The sequence below is a fragment of the Anoplophora glabripennis genome, unplaced genomic scaffold, assembly GCF_000390285.2.
Source record: "Anoplophora glabripennis isolate ALB-LARVAE unplaced genomic scaffold, Agla_2.0 scaffold475, whole genome shotgun sequence".
Classification (NCBI taxonomy): Eukaryota; Metazoa; Arthropoda; class Insecta; order Coleoptera; family Cerambycidae; genus Anoplophora; species Anoplophora glabripennis.
The window spans coordinates 105991-117991 of NW_019417011.1; the positions used below are offsets into that span (position 1 = coordinate 105991).

The 12001-nt window shown below is 32.8% G+C and overlaps 2 non-coding genes across 2 annotated transcripts; both read left to right on the forward strand.

Moving 5' to 3' along the window:
* The first annotated feature begins 7868 nt into the window (after nt 1–7868).
* On the forward strand, nt 7869–7940 carry Trnah-gug. Its single transcript has one exon. It is a non-coding gene; the product is annotated as a tRNA-His (tRNA).
* A 3578-nt stretch (nt 7941–11518) lies between these two features.
* On the forward strand, nt 11519–11590 carry Trnah-gug. Its single transcript has one exon. It is a non-coding gene; the product is annotated as a tRNA-His (tRNA).
* The last annotated feature ends 411 nt before the right edge of the window (nt 11591–12001 follow it).

Below are 12001 nucleotides of genomic sequence, written 5' to 3' on the forward strand. Positions count from 1 at the left end.
TTTATTATTGAAAAGGTAAAAATATTAATTAAAAAAACATTTTATTATTTAAAACATAAAAAACTAGTCTGTACCGCTGCTATCAGAATCACCGGCCCTGGTAACTACTGAGCCAATTGCGCCTTGGCAGGGATTGAATAGGCGGAGTCTGACCCAAAACAAACGAGTTTTCGTTCCAGCGCAAGTCCATTCTCTCGTTGGACAAGGTTATAGGTTTATGAATGACATATCTGTGTTCAAGGTTAAAGACACAAATTGTCCGCTCTCTGATTATCATGAAGAATTTCTCAATATTTTTACTAGATCGATTTTCGACCTTATGTACTTGGACATAAATGCCAAAAAATGGCTTCTTTGTAAATATTGCGATATTCTGGCAATATTAGAAATATTTAAGAAGTTTCAAACCCCAAGTGACAAACTAGTAGAATTATAGAATTTATATATATATATATTTAAATTTATAGAAAAATTTTGACTTTTATAGTAGGTAATTAATAAACCAATGTTATTGAGCATGAGCTTTAAAGATAATTTCATGTAAGCGAAGTAGCCTCGCAACAGGATATCAGTCAAGGAAAGTTTGGTTATGGTTACGAGTACGAATAAACCACTTGAAGAAGAAACACTCGATAAATCCACTTGCACAGTACAACACCTAGAAAAACAATAGCAATACTTAGTAGAACTCGAAAATGACAAGATTAAACAAAACAAGAGAAAATACGCTAATGGTGACAGCGATAACATATCAACAAGAGCTCACCTGCATATGAGGTTATTCCTCCAGAACATGCATGAGCATTAGGAATAACACAGCTAATGTTAAATTTTTACTTTATTTAAATTTAGGAATATTCTTTTATATCATTTTTGTAAGTGTTAAGCACGTATTGGATGTTCTTAAATATTTCCAAATACCTTTAAAAATAAATTAATTTGAAATTGTTCAATTTTATAGTTTCTATGTAAATAGTACACAAGGGTCAGATTCGGTCTGTACAATTTCAACCTTGACAATTTGTTGCGGGTTGCCTATACTCCGTGGTCGAAACTATAGAGAGTGACTCATCGCTAGCTTTTGGACTAGTAAGGGGGATGAAGCGTGCAGGGAACGAAAATCCAATGGCGTATCTGCGTAAATAAAGGCAACAAGCTATAGAAAATATGGCAAAAAGATATTAAAACATAACATCTAATACTTTTTTACGGTTTGTTAATAACCGGCACTTTGATTCATTTTAATTATTACAGCGTTTCAAAACGTCCCGGTTGTTTTTTTAATTTATAAATTTATTCTATCCATGGAATTAGACCCCTCACCTACGCTTATGCTATGACGTTTCTAAAGACGGGTAAATCAAGTCCGTTTACATCCACTAATAAAGCATTTCTCTATTCCCTACCAAGTGCAAAATACAAAGATCGACGTTCAGTGTAACTCAGCCTGTAGATAGATTCTATCGATGTGCGTAGCGAGCGGCACAAAGACAAATAATATTGAACCATTATAAATATCATTTTATATTTTATACGCGTTATATGGTAATAGTTTTTTATTATGTCGGAGTCACTCTCTATAATTTCTACCGCGGGGTATAAATATGTGACGTCACACTAAAAGAGTCTATTAGAGCATATTCTCGTATGTACTACATTGGGAAACCACCGCGTGTTAGAAGTGTAGACGTTGCAGAGACAAAGGGTTTGGGTACTCGCTCTCTCTCTATCTCTACACTAATTAGTATTTTTTTTTCTCTATTACTCGTCCACACTGTCGCCGTAAGCGTGCTTCTACATGTAATATATGCTCTAAGGGATGATAGGATGTTTGTAGCAAATAATCTTGCGAAATATCGCTCGACGTTAAAATCCTAAGCGATTATGTTTTGTTCCTAAGCGTCTGTTGTGGTTGACGTGAAGGGCGAGACGCCTGAGCACCCTGAAAATTCCTTTGCAGGCGAATAAGCGATTAACCCCAGGCAAAAATGGAACAGGAAACCGTCTCTCAATCCGATCCCTCTTTCCTAATCTAAGGTATAAATGAACATGAAATGAACTTCTCAACATGCTATAACCTCACCCCTCACTTCCACCCCTAAAATAGGGATGAAAATATTTTCATTAATTTTTCCTTAACTTGTTTCAATTGAGTATCGATTCCACCAGAATGTGTCTTAATTTCACTGTATTTATCGAAGATATAAGATTTTTGAACAAAGAAATTCGATTTTCACTTATTTCACCTATTCACCCTTCATTTCCACCCCCAAAATAGGGGATCATGACATTCACAATAATTTTCCCTGTCTGCATCAAATANTTCACAAACGATTTTTTTGTTTATAAACAATATTCAATAATTTAATAAAATATATTTAGTTTATTCCAATTTATTTATACCGTCAGTAGGTAATTCGTGAATAGATATTTCAAAAAGGTATTAATTTCAAAAATCATTCTTGTGAAAATCTGTGTTTTTTTTTATAAATGCATTGTTCCTTGAAATTCAGAAGTGCCAGGGAAGCGCGTGACCTTGAAAGTTTTAAAATTTTTCGCCTGCGGCGCCAATTAAACACTCCGGGCACTTTACATCCCGGAATTCAATTCAACAAATGTAACAACCCTAAGCAGAACACATTCAATCAATGTTCACGCGCCGGCACTGAATCCACTATAAAAAAAATAGTAGTGCAGCCAGGGAGGAACCGGGGTTTCGTCATGAAAATAAGCAAAATGTTTGAAATTCAACAGGAAAAAAATAAATACAATTTTTTTGTTTTTTTTGTTTTTTTTTCTTTTCTTTCTTTTGGAAAATATTCACTTACTACATTTCGGCTTCCCAGAATCTTTTTCATTGGCTGCTTAAATTTCATCGAGGAATCTGCTACTCAAATTTGGTTAATCTTTTTGTAGATACACTGAATGTCATCACTTTTTGTTATTCAAATTTCCAGAAGTAGGTCAGCAAATCTCCACAAAAAATGAATTATGGATAGCTCTTTGCTGAACGGAATCCTGTGTCAAGTTCATTTTAATCTTGCCGACAATGAACGCGGAAAGAAATTCATCAGCCATGTGTGTGACCTTTGTCGCAGGAAAGAGACTGAATAAAAAGGGCTCACACTTTATTCCATTATTCCGCCGTTTCACGGTCATTTCAGTGGATCCAGCGCCGACTGGATTTATTGGCCACGTTCCAGGGGCCGATTATAGAATTATTCGCGATGTGGGTTTGGCTTACACCCGCGTATTATTATTGACAGCTGGTGTTCGCTATCGCGTTCGGCGATTGTTCTTCGCAGTTGGTGTCAATGAGGGTAGTGCTAGAAGAGCGTGGACTAAATGGCATTAAAATGACTACTAAAGGATCAGGATGGGCTGAGGCTGCCATTCTATGATCTTCGTTAAGAGTCGACAAGTTCATTGTGATGTACGAGAGGGTGAAATTGACCCTTCTCATCATTAACTTTGAAGAGACAATGTGAAAGTGAGATATACATCGATGGAAGAAAATGTATGTAATTTTTGATCAATGCATATATACTTAACTAAAACATTGGATTTTATAACAATTTCTAATTAGATCTTTACGGATTCCCTTGTGGAAATCTTAGAGAAATATCAGATAGTTCTGTAGCATTTACATATGAGTTCTTCGATAGAAATTGGTGAATATTTTCGTATATTGATAATATTATAGAAGTCAAACACTACATACAATTTTTGGTTGTAAGTACTATATTGTTTTTGTCAGCCACTTTGGTAAAAGGTTCAGCGAAATAATTAAGAAAATTCAGACAAAGTGGTTGATCTTGAAATCAACCTAATATGTATTAATATACAGGGTGTCCGCAAATTTCACCGACGTTTGACTGCACATTCACGACGATAAATAAAGACGATCTACGAAAAAATGTTTGGTTTTCGAGTTTCAGACCTTCAAGGGTTGTCAAAAATAAAACAAATTTAATTAATAACTTCATAACCCTTTTACCGATCGTGTTAAAATTTGGCACATTTTTTTGGACTATTATGGCGTATCATTTCTTAAAGCTTTAGTCAAATCGATACTAGGTAATAGTTTTCTCCCGTTACCTCTCCTTTTTAGCGGTCAAAACTTTTACAGTGACTGTATTTTTTTAAAACGGGCAGCAACATTGAAATGATCGTTTTATTTTAAAAAAATATTGTTACTTGAGAAAATCGCCTAAATAAAGCCATTCTTGAGAAAAATGGCATTATTTGCAGGTGTGTATGTTTCGGTTTGCCTAGCAGTGTCATGGATTTAAAACTCTTAGTTCAGTAGGCGATGAAAATAAGATGTTGATTGCTGTGGCTATCATTATTGTTGTGTTTCTTTAGGATTCTCATCATTCCATACCTGCAATTGTTTTACAAGGAACGGAGTTGTAAATTTTCATAATTTGCATGTATGGAGTGATGAGAATCCTAAAGAAACACAACAATAATGACATTCCCTTATAGCCACAGCAATCAACATCTTGTTTTCATCGCCTATTGAACTAAAGGTTTTAAATCCGTGACACTGCTATACAAACCGAAACGTACAGACTTGCAAATAATACCATTTTTCTCAAGAATGGCTTTCCGTAGGCGATTTTCTAAAGAAACAATATTTTTTTTAAATAAAACGATCATTTCAATGTTGCTGTCCGTTTTAAAAAAATACGGTTACTGTAAAAGTTTTGACCGCTGAGAGGAAGAGGTAACCGGAGAAAACTATCACCCAGTATATCGATTTGAATAAAACTTTAAGAAATAATACGTCATAATAGTCCAAATAAATGTGCCAAATTTTAACGCGATCGGTAAAAGGGTTATGAAGTTATTAATTAAATTAGTTTTATTTTTGACAACTTTGAAGGCCTGTAACTTAAAAATCAAAAAGTTATAGTTTAACTTTTTTTTCATAAGATCGTATTTATTTATCGTCATGAATATGCAGTCAAACGTTGTCGCTGAAATTTGTACACACCCTGTATATTATTATCAATTGCTCAATTTAATTCTTATGGCAATTTTTTTTGTAGAAAATTTTAGTTTTCTTAATTTTCTGAACAGGCGTATGAAATTTTCTTAAAAATACCCGTGAATAGCTTATTTTAAAAGATTTCTCAGGGAAACATGGCGGCCTCATTTTCTTCACCTTTCTTTTCCTCTTCGACACAAGTAATGCTGATTTAACAACCTAAAATTGGTGTAATGGATATTTATCATGTCACCTTCCAGCAATAGAGAATATGAAATTTCAGTTTTTCCGTAGTGTTAAAAAATAACGTAATTTGCAAATAAGTAAGTAAATAAGTAAATAAATTTATTCAGGTACATAATACAAATACAAAATCATAGCATTTGAATACATTTTAATATAGAAAAATAAACAATTATACGTAGAATAAATCACACTTCTTGTGTTGTGATTATTCCACCAAAAATAATTAATCAAAAGAAAATGCATTATTTTTAAATACTTATACTTTCATACACAAAATATAGGAAGCATCTGTGTGTTTTCTTAAACCAACATTAACCAAAAATAGGTTCTATACAAGCATAATTTTCAAATATAAATGACTTTAGTTCTCTCTTTAAAAATGACATCTTAGAAATATTTTTTGAAATCTTTTTGGTAATACTATATTAAATAATTTAGGACCCAAATAGGGTAAAAATCTTTGAGTATGACTATTTTACTCCAGGGAATATCTGTTGGTCTTGATTGAAATTCAAAAATGTACATGTATTTTATTACTAACTCTCAGATATTTTCACTGTTTTGTAAAGCTTCAAACAAAGGTGGAAGCAAGAATATAGGATATTTTTGGATGATTACATTATTTGGAACTGTAAACATATCAGGTATGTGTTTTCCTATTAATTACACAGCCCCATAAAAAAACAAAATTTCTGTGCATCGGACTAGACCACTATATCCTTATGTTTTCGAGGTCTGCCTTTAACCTGACCTTGTCAGGTCAGGTTAAAGGCCTTTCAGGGTCAAACAGAGAAAATCCCCTATGGTCGGGGCAACTATGGTTATTATATATTTTTGGGGTCGCTGAGTCCGAATCCGAGGTCTGTTTGGCCTTGTTAGGTCAAGTTCAAGGTCATTATAAGGTCATTCCAAGGTCAAACTAAGAAAAATCCACTATAGAGGGAACAACCAAAGTAATTAAATGTTTTTTCGGGTCGCTGAGTCCAAATTAGGGTTCCTTTTGTCTCTATCGGGTCAATATTAATATCATTTTGAGGTTAAACTGAGTAATTTCTAAATAGGGTTTAGTGGGAATACTCCAGGTTTTTTTGGTCGCTTTATTAGGACTTTGATTTTGATCTTGTTGCATCAGGGTCAAAGTTACTTAATTTTAATACCTATTAGCTAGCTTGCCTTACAAAGATATTTTTGCCTCGCTCATTCATAATGGACCGAAAGACTCTCAACATTCACGAGTCTTCTCATTAGCATGATCTTTTTCAGTCACATTTGAAAATCCGACACTATAATTTTATACAGCATAGTTGGTTACTAACACTTTCATCCTTCGCGGTAAGAAGGTTCTGGATAGTTGCGTGCTTGAAGTTGAGGGAGAATTTTGGTTTTGTAACTTGTACGTAATGAAATCTTTGCATGTAGATTGCCCGAATATCTTTGCATTAATGGACATAAAATATGTTTACTGACAAGCCTAACTCCATTAAAATCATCAAATTTTAATCATCAATGATCTAAATAAAAGCCTCATTTCTATGATGGTTCTAATAGAGCCTTTACAATCCTGATACCACGAAGGATACTGGAAACGATGACAACTGCTCCGAAAGGAGATGTGCAGAATGATTAACCCGATACAGTGAATTCTTCTCGATTTGACCTTAAAATGACCTTGAATCTGACCTGACAAGGTCAAACGGACCTCGGATTCGTACTCAGCGATCCCAAAAACGTAATAACCATGGTTGCCTCCACCAAAAGGGATTTTTCTCGGTTTGACCTTGAATTGACCTTTAACCTGACCTGATAAGGTCAAACGGACCTCGGATTCGGACTCAACGACCTCAAAAATATGAGAAGATAGTGGTCTATTCCGATGCACAGGATTTTTTTTTTGTGAAGCTGTGTTATTTAAAGAATTTTAGATTTTATTTTGAATAATTGTTTTTTACTAACCGTTTAATAAGTAATAAGTGGTGTAATACAATACCAAGTGGAGCATGTAGTCCATGGACTAGTATATTGAATATCTTTTGCATACCTAGATGTCTGGTGTCGAAGAATGTTGTTTGACTTCATTGGATAAAATTAATTTGTTTAAATTAGCAGAATACCTTTACAAAAGAGTAAAAACATTATTTGAAATTGTCCTGAAATTTATTCTAACCTATGCATCATTCACTCGGCATAGTGTAGTAAAAAAGCAACAATAATAATTATAATATTTAGGGATAAAAGGCAAATAAATAAAGAATAATATCTGAATATTAATATTTTTTATACAGGCGACTGATTATGAGATAATCAGACATGATGCTTTTTAACTGAGAGAAAAATTATATATATTCATTCTAATCGAATTTAAGGTCAGAGTAATAAAAAAATGCACAAGAAATGGTACTTGCTGAAACCAATTGACGTTTTCAATTAAACTTTGTATTAATCAAATTACTTTTTTTGTATAAGAGCTATAAAAATAAGTTACTGTCGAGGTTTTGGCGAGAGCCATAAAAAGATGGTCTGGTCTTGACTTAACTTTTACTTTTATTAAACTTGCTTCAGAATTGGAGCAGAACTAATGGGGAATGGAACGATCCGCTGTTTCCTGATGCTCTTTTCATCGTCTCCGATAGCCGTGATCGTCTAGTGGTTAGGACCCTACGTTGTGGCCGTAGTAACCCAGGTTCGAATCCTGGTCACGGCAATGTGTAAACATTGTCACGGGGAGACAATATTTTTTAAACATTTTTTTTGTCATGTGGTTGTGCCTTCATGAAAAATAAGTTCTCTCTTTAACACAAAATACCGAAAGTTTGATACAAACTAAATAAATAACTAGTTTCTTAAACCATATTTTTAGGTTTTGAATATGAAAATCAGAAAAGCATATGTAAGGTGTTATATTAAAATTTGTATCTTGTATTTTTTTTTTATTTATTTGCTACAAAAAAATATTTGTCAATGACAAATATGTGTAATATTTTAGTAAGAAAATACAAATAATTATTAATATATTTTTACAATATTTAATGAAAAGTTTCTCTAACGTAGAGGAAATTATATTTTTACGAAATGTTGGTTAGCTGGTAAACAGTAATGTATTTTTATAGATTTGGCTACATCGTTTATCTAAATACAAATTGATGCACAAATAGCAGACTTATTATATTTTATGTAAACTTGTAAACTTGAGAGTTTTCCAAATAACGAGTAAAAAATTTATATTTTTAGCTGTTATCATTAATTTAAATGAATGAAATAATATGATTCATAATATACAACTCTATGTTAATAGTTATTATGAAATACTGCCCATATAACAATTATAAGTTAAACAGAAGTTTTCAACTTAAAGAACAAATTTACTACTTAGAGCCAGTATTTTCAATATTGTCAAGACAAGCTTAATTAATCGAGTAACTGAATTGTGAGTATAATTTCAGTAAGGCTTTTCAAACCTCAATTGGAGAATAAACTATCAGTTTCATTCATAACAATGTATATGTAATGGATGATACTATATTACTCTACGTGCTCCGTTGATTATTCGTGATCGAGGTTGAGTAGTAAGTATTGCGGCAGACACTTTGAAGCGAGGCAAAAAGGCAGCCCAACAGCCTCGAACTCGCACATAGTTTGATAGAAGTGGATCATGTATATTACCTGCAGAAAGTAAAACAATTTCTAATACTTTCTTAATTATACTTCTTGTTGAACATGCTTCTAGAATTCCAGAGGAAGGAAATAAAACCTTAACTAATTATGTCCAAAATGTCGTTGAATAGAATTCCAAATAAAAAGAGCTCCTAAAAAAAAATAACATTCCCTTTAGATAAATAAACGTGAATTGTTGAAACAACTTTACTTTTTTTCTATAACAACTTCCTAACAGATTCTCCAGAACTGTTGTATCTTATAGTTTTTCATTCTCTTCCAACAATAATTGTTCGAGTATCTTGACCTCTTGCATAGTTTGTGAAATTTCGCCACGATGCTATTCTCGTGGATCCAATTTTAGTTGTCCGTAAGGCTTTTCGATGAATCACCATTTTTAAGTAATAAAAAAATTAGAAAACAACATTGTAAAACATCACATACAGTTAGAGGGTCTTAAAATCAACCTGTTTGATAATATTTTGGAAGTATTTCGATTACAAATGTATTATCATTTGAACTCCAATAATAAAATCAAAACCCCATAACATAACATAACATAACATAACATAACATAACCGATAACCCCAATAATCACTTACTCAGTAGTTTGCTCTCTCATCGCGGGATATATCAGGGCTCTATAAATAGAACATATTTAACCATATTTAAGCTACTTCGTACCTCTTACCGTTTCCGAGATCCCTGTAGTGAGAAGCGAATTTGTAACAGCCTGTATACTACCTGATGAAAATATAATTGAAAATATTTCTTCAAAGTTAAGGGTTGTGATGGTATAGATATTAAATTATTACTTTACTTCCTATATTGTATACAAAAAAAAATGTTTTTCGAGTCTGAAGGTCAGATTATGTCTACTATATGTTTTCGAGGTTGCTGAATCCGAATCCGTGATTCATTTAACTTCATCATGCCAGGTTTTACCGGTAACCCCATATAACTTGATAATTGGGTCAAGTTCCTATTACAACGATCCTGTAAAGGGAGTTGTGCACCCACAACAACAACACAATCCTATACATTCAACCTCAAACCTCGTAGCCCCATAATCGTATAATCCTGTAACCCCATAACCGATAACTCTAATAACCACGTTACTTACTTAGTAGTTTGATGTGATCTCTTATCGCGGGATATAACAAGGCTCTATAAACAGAATATATTTAATCCTATAATCCCCCAACCCCCTAAGTTCACAACTCTATAAACCCATAACCCCATAACTCCAATAACGACGTTACATAGTTGTTGTTACTTCATTTGGCATGATATTTTTGAAACTGACGTAGGATTTAATGGAGATGTTGAAACTGGGAGCCAATAACAATATAGACTATGTTCCTTGCATCAAACAATCGAACTACTAGCATCACTTGGTCATCATATCTTGATAAGTTGTTGTGTCAAAATTAAAACATTACAATTTTAATTTCATTATGGCAAATTAATTCTTAAAAATGCATATAAACAACCAAAACTCCAAATGAATATTATACTTTAAAAAATTACAGTAAATGTTCAAAAACGTTTTCGTTTTGTCAAATGTTGAACATGAAGATAAGCGTAATATGATCGAAATTTATTATACCTGTAACCGCAACTGTGAAAGAGCATGTCGGATGTATTTGTATGAATATCCTGAAAATTAGATCGAAATTTGTTTGAATCTTGGGCACTCGAGAAACTATGAGCATGGGATCAAAACTCTAATAATGTTTCATTGTGACTTGTGATGGTAATAGTTTAAATAACTAGGTGGATTGCACAGGGTCTAAAGACACTTGTGTGAGTGTACGATAATTCAATAAACATAGAAATCTAAATAAAAATTTAGAAAAATTTGGAACGAATACAGTGAAAGCAAAAATGTATTAAAATTTCCAGGGTCGTATTTAAAAAAATTAAGTATATGATGGTCCTGGAGAGACGAAACGTTATATATAAAAATTGATTATGCCATTCGACAGAGGGCAAAAAGTGGCCATGAGAAAGTGTTCTTCTTTTTTCCATAATACCTCGAAAAAGGTTGAAATGAAACAAACACGGATTTCCAAAATTTCGATTTCTTTTCAAATATTTCGATTAATCATGTTATCCTTAATTTTTTAGAGGCATAATGTTGGTTCCCTGATTATGCAACTTTGCCCCCATTTAAGTTACTTCGTATCTCTTACTGTTTCCGAGATCCCTGTAGTGAGAAGTGAATTTGTAACAGCCTGTATTCCCAGTAGAATAGTCTAAAAACTACTAATTTACTTTGAACACATCACTTATGATGTCAATAAATGGACAAAAATAAATTAATTCTTCAATCACAATCACAGTTCTGATTTATGCTATATCATTTTACTATCTGAAATATTTTACAAAAAATGTTTTCTTATTTACCTACTTAAAATAATGGATAAAATAATTCGGTCACATGTTCGTCGTCTTACAATTAGAAAGGAATTTGTTTTTACAGACCCGTGGTAACGAGATTCGATACCGATCAAATAACTGGGCGGTAAAAAACCGACCGCTAGATTTCACTATCTTAATAACTAGAGCAGAGATAAATCTGTTTTGATTTTAACAATGGATTTCTAACGTTCATCGTCTCCAATAGCCGTGATCGTCTAGTGGTTAGGACCCTACGTTGTGGCCGTAGTAACCCAGGTTCGAATCCTGGTCACGGCAATGTACAAACATTGTCACGGGGAGACAACTTTTTGGTTAATATTTTCAAATATAAATTTAGATATAAGGATATTTACTTTACTTTTACATTAGGATAGGTGCTTTTTAAAACAAATAGTTATGAGTAGCTTCTATATTTTTTTAGATCCAGATTCAACATCAAAATTTATACAAGATGGGTATTTTTTAAAATTTTCTTCACAGGCTGCAAATAAGCAATAGGTAAATTAAGAAGGTAACGAAAATTATGACACAAATAAGTAACGTCAGACAGTATAGTATGTAAATAAATGTTTTCATAAAGGTAATATTTTTTCTGCCTGGTAATGAGCATGAACGAACGTATCTAGTGCTTGTAATAATTTTCTTGAGAAGGAACGATTAGGAAATTTTGATTCAACGATTAATGAA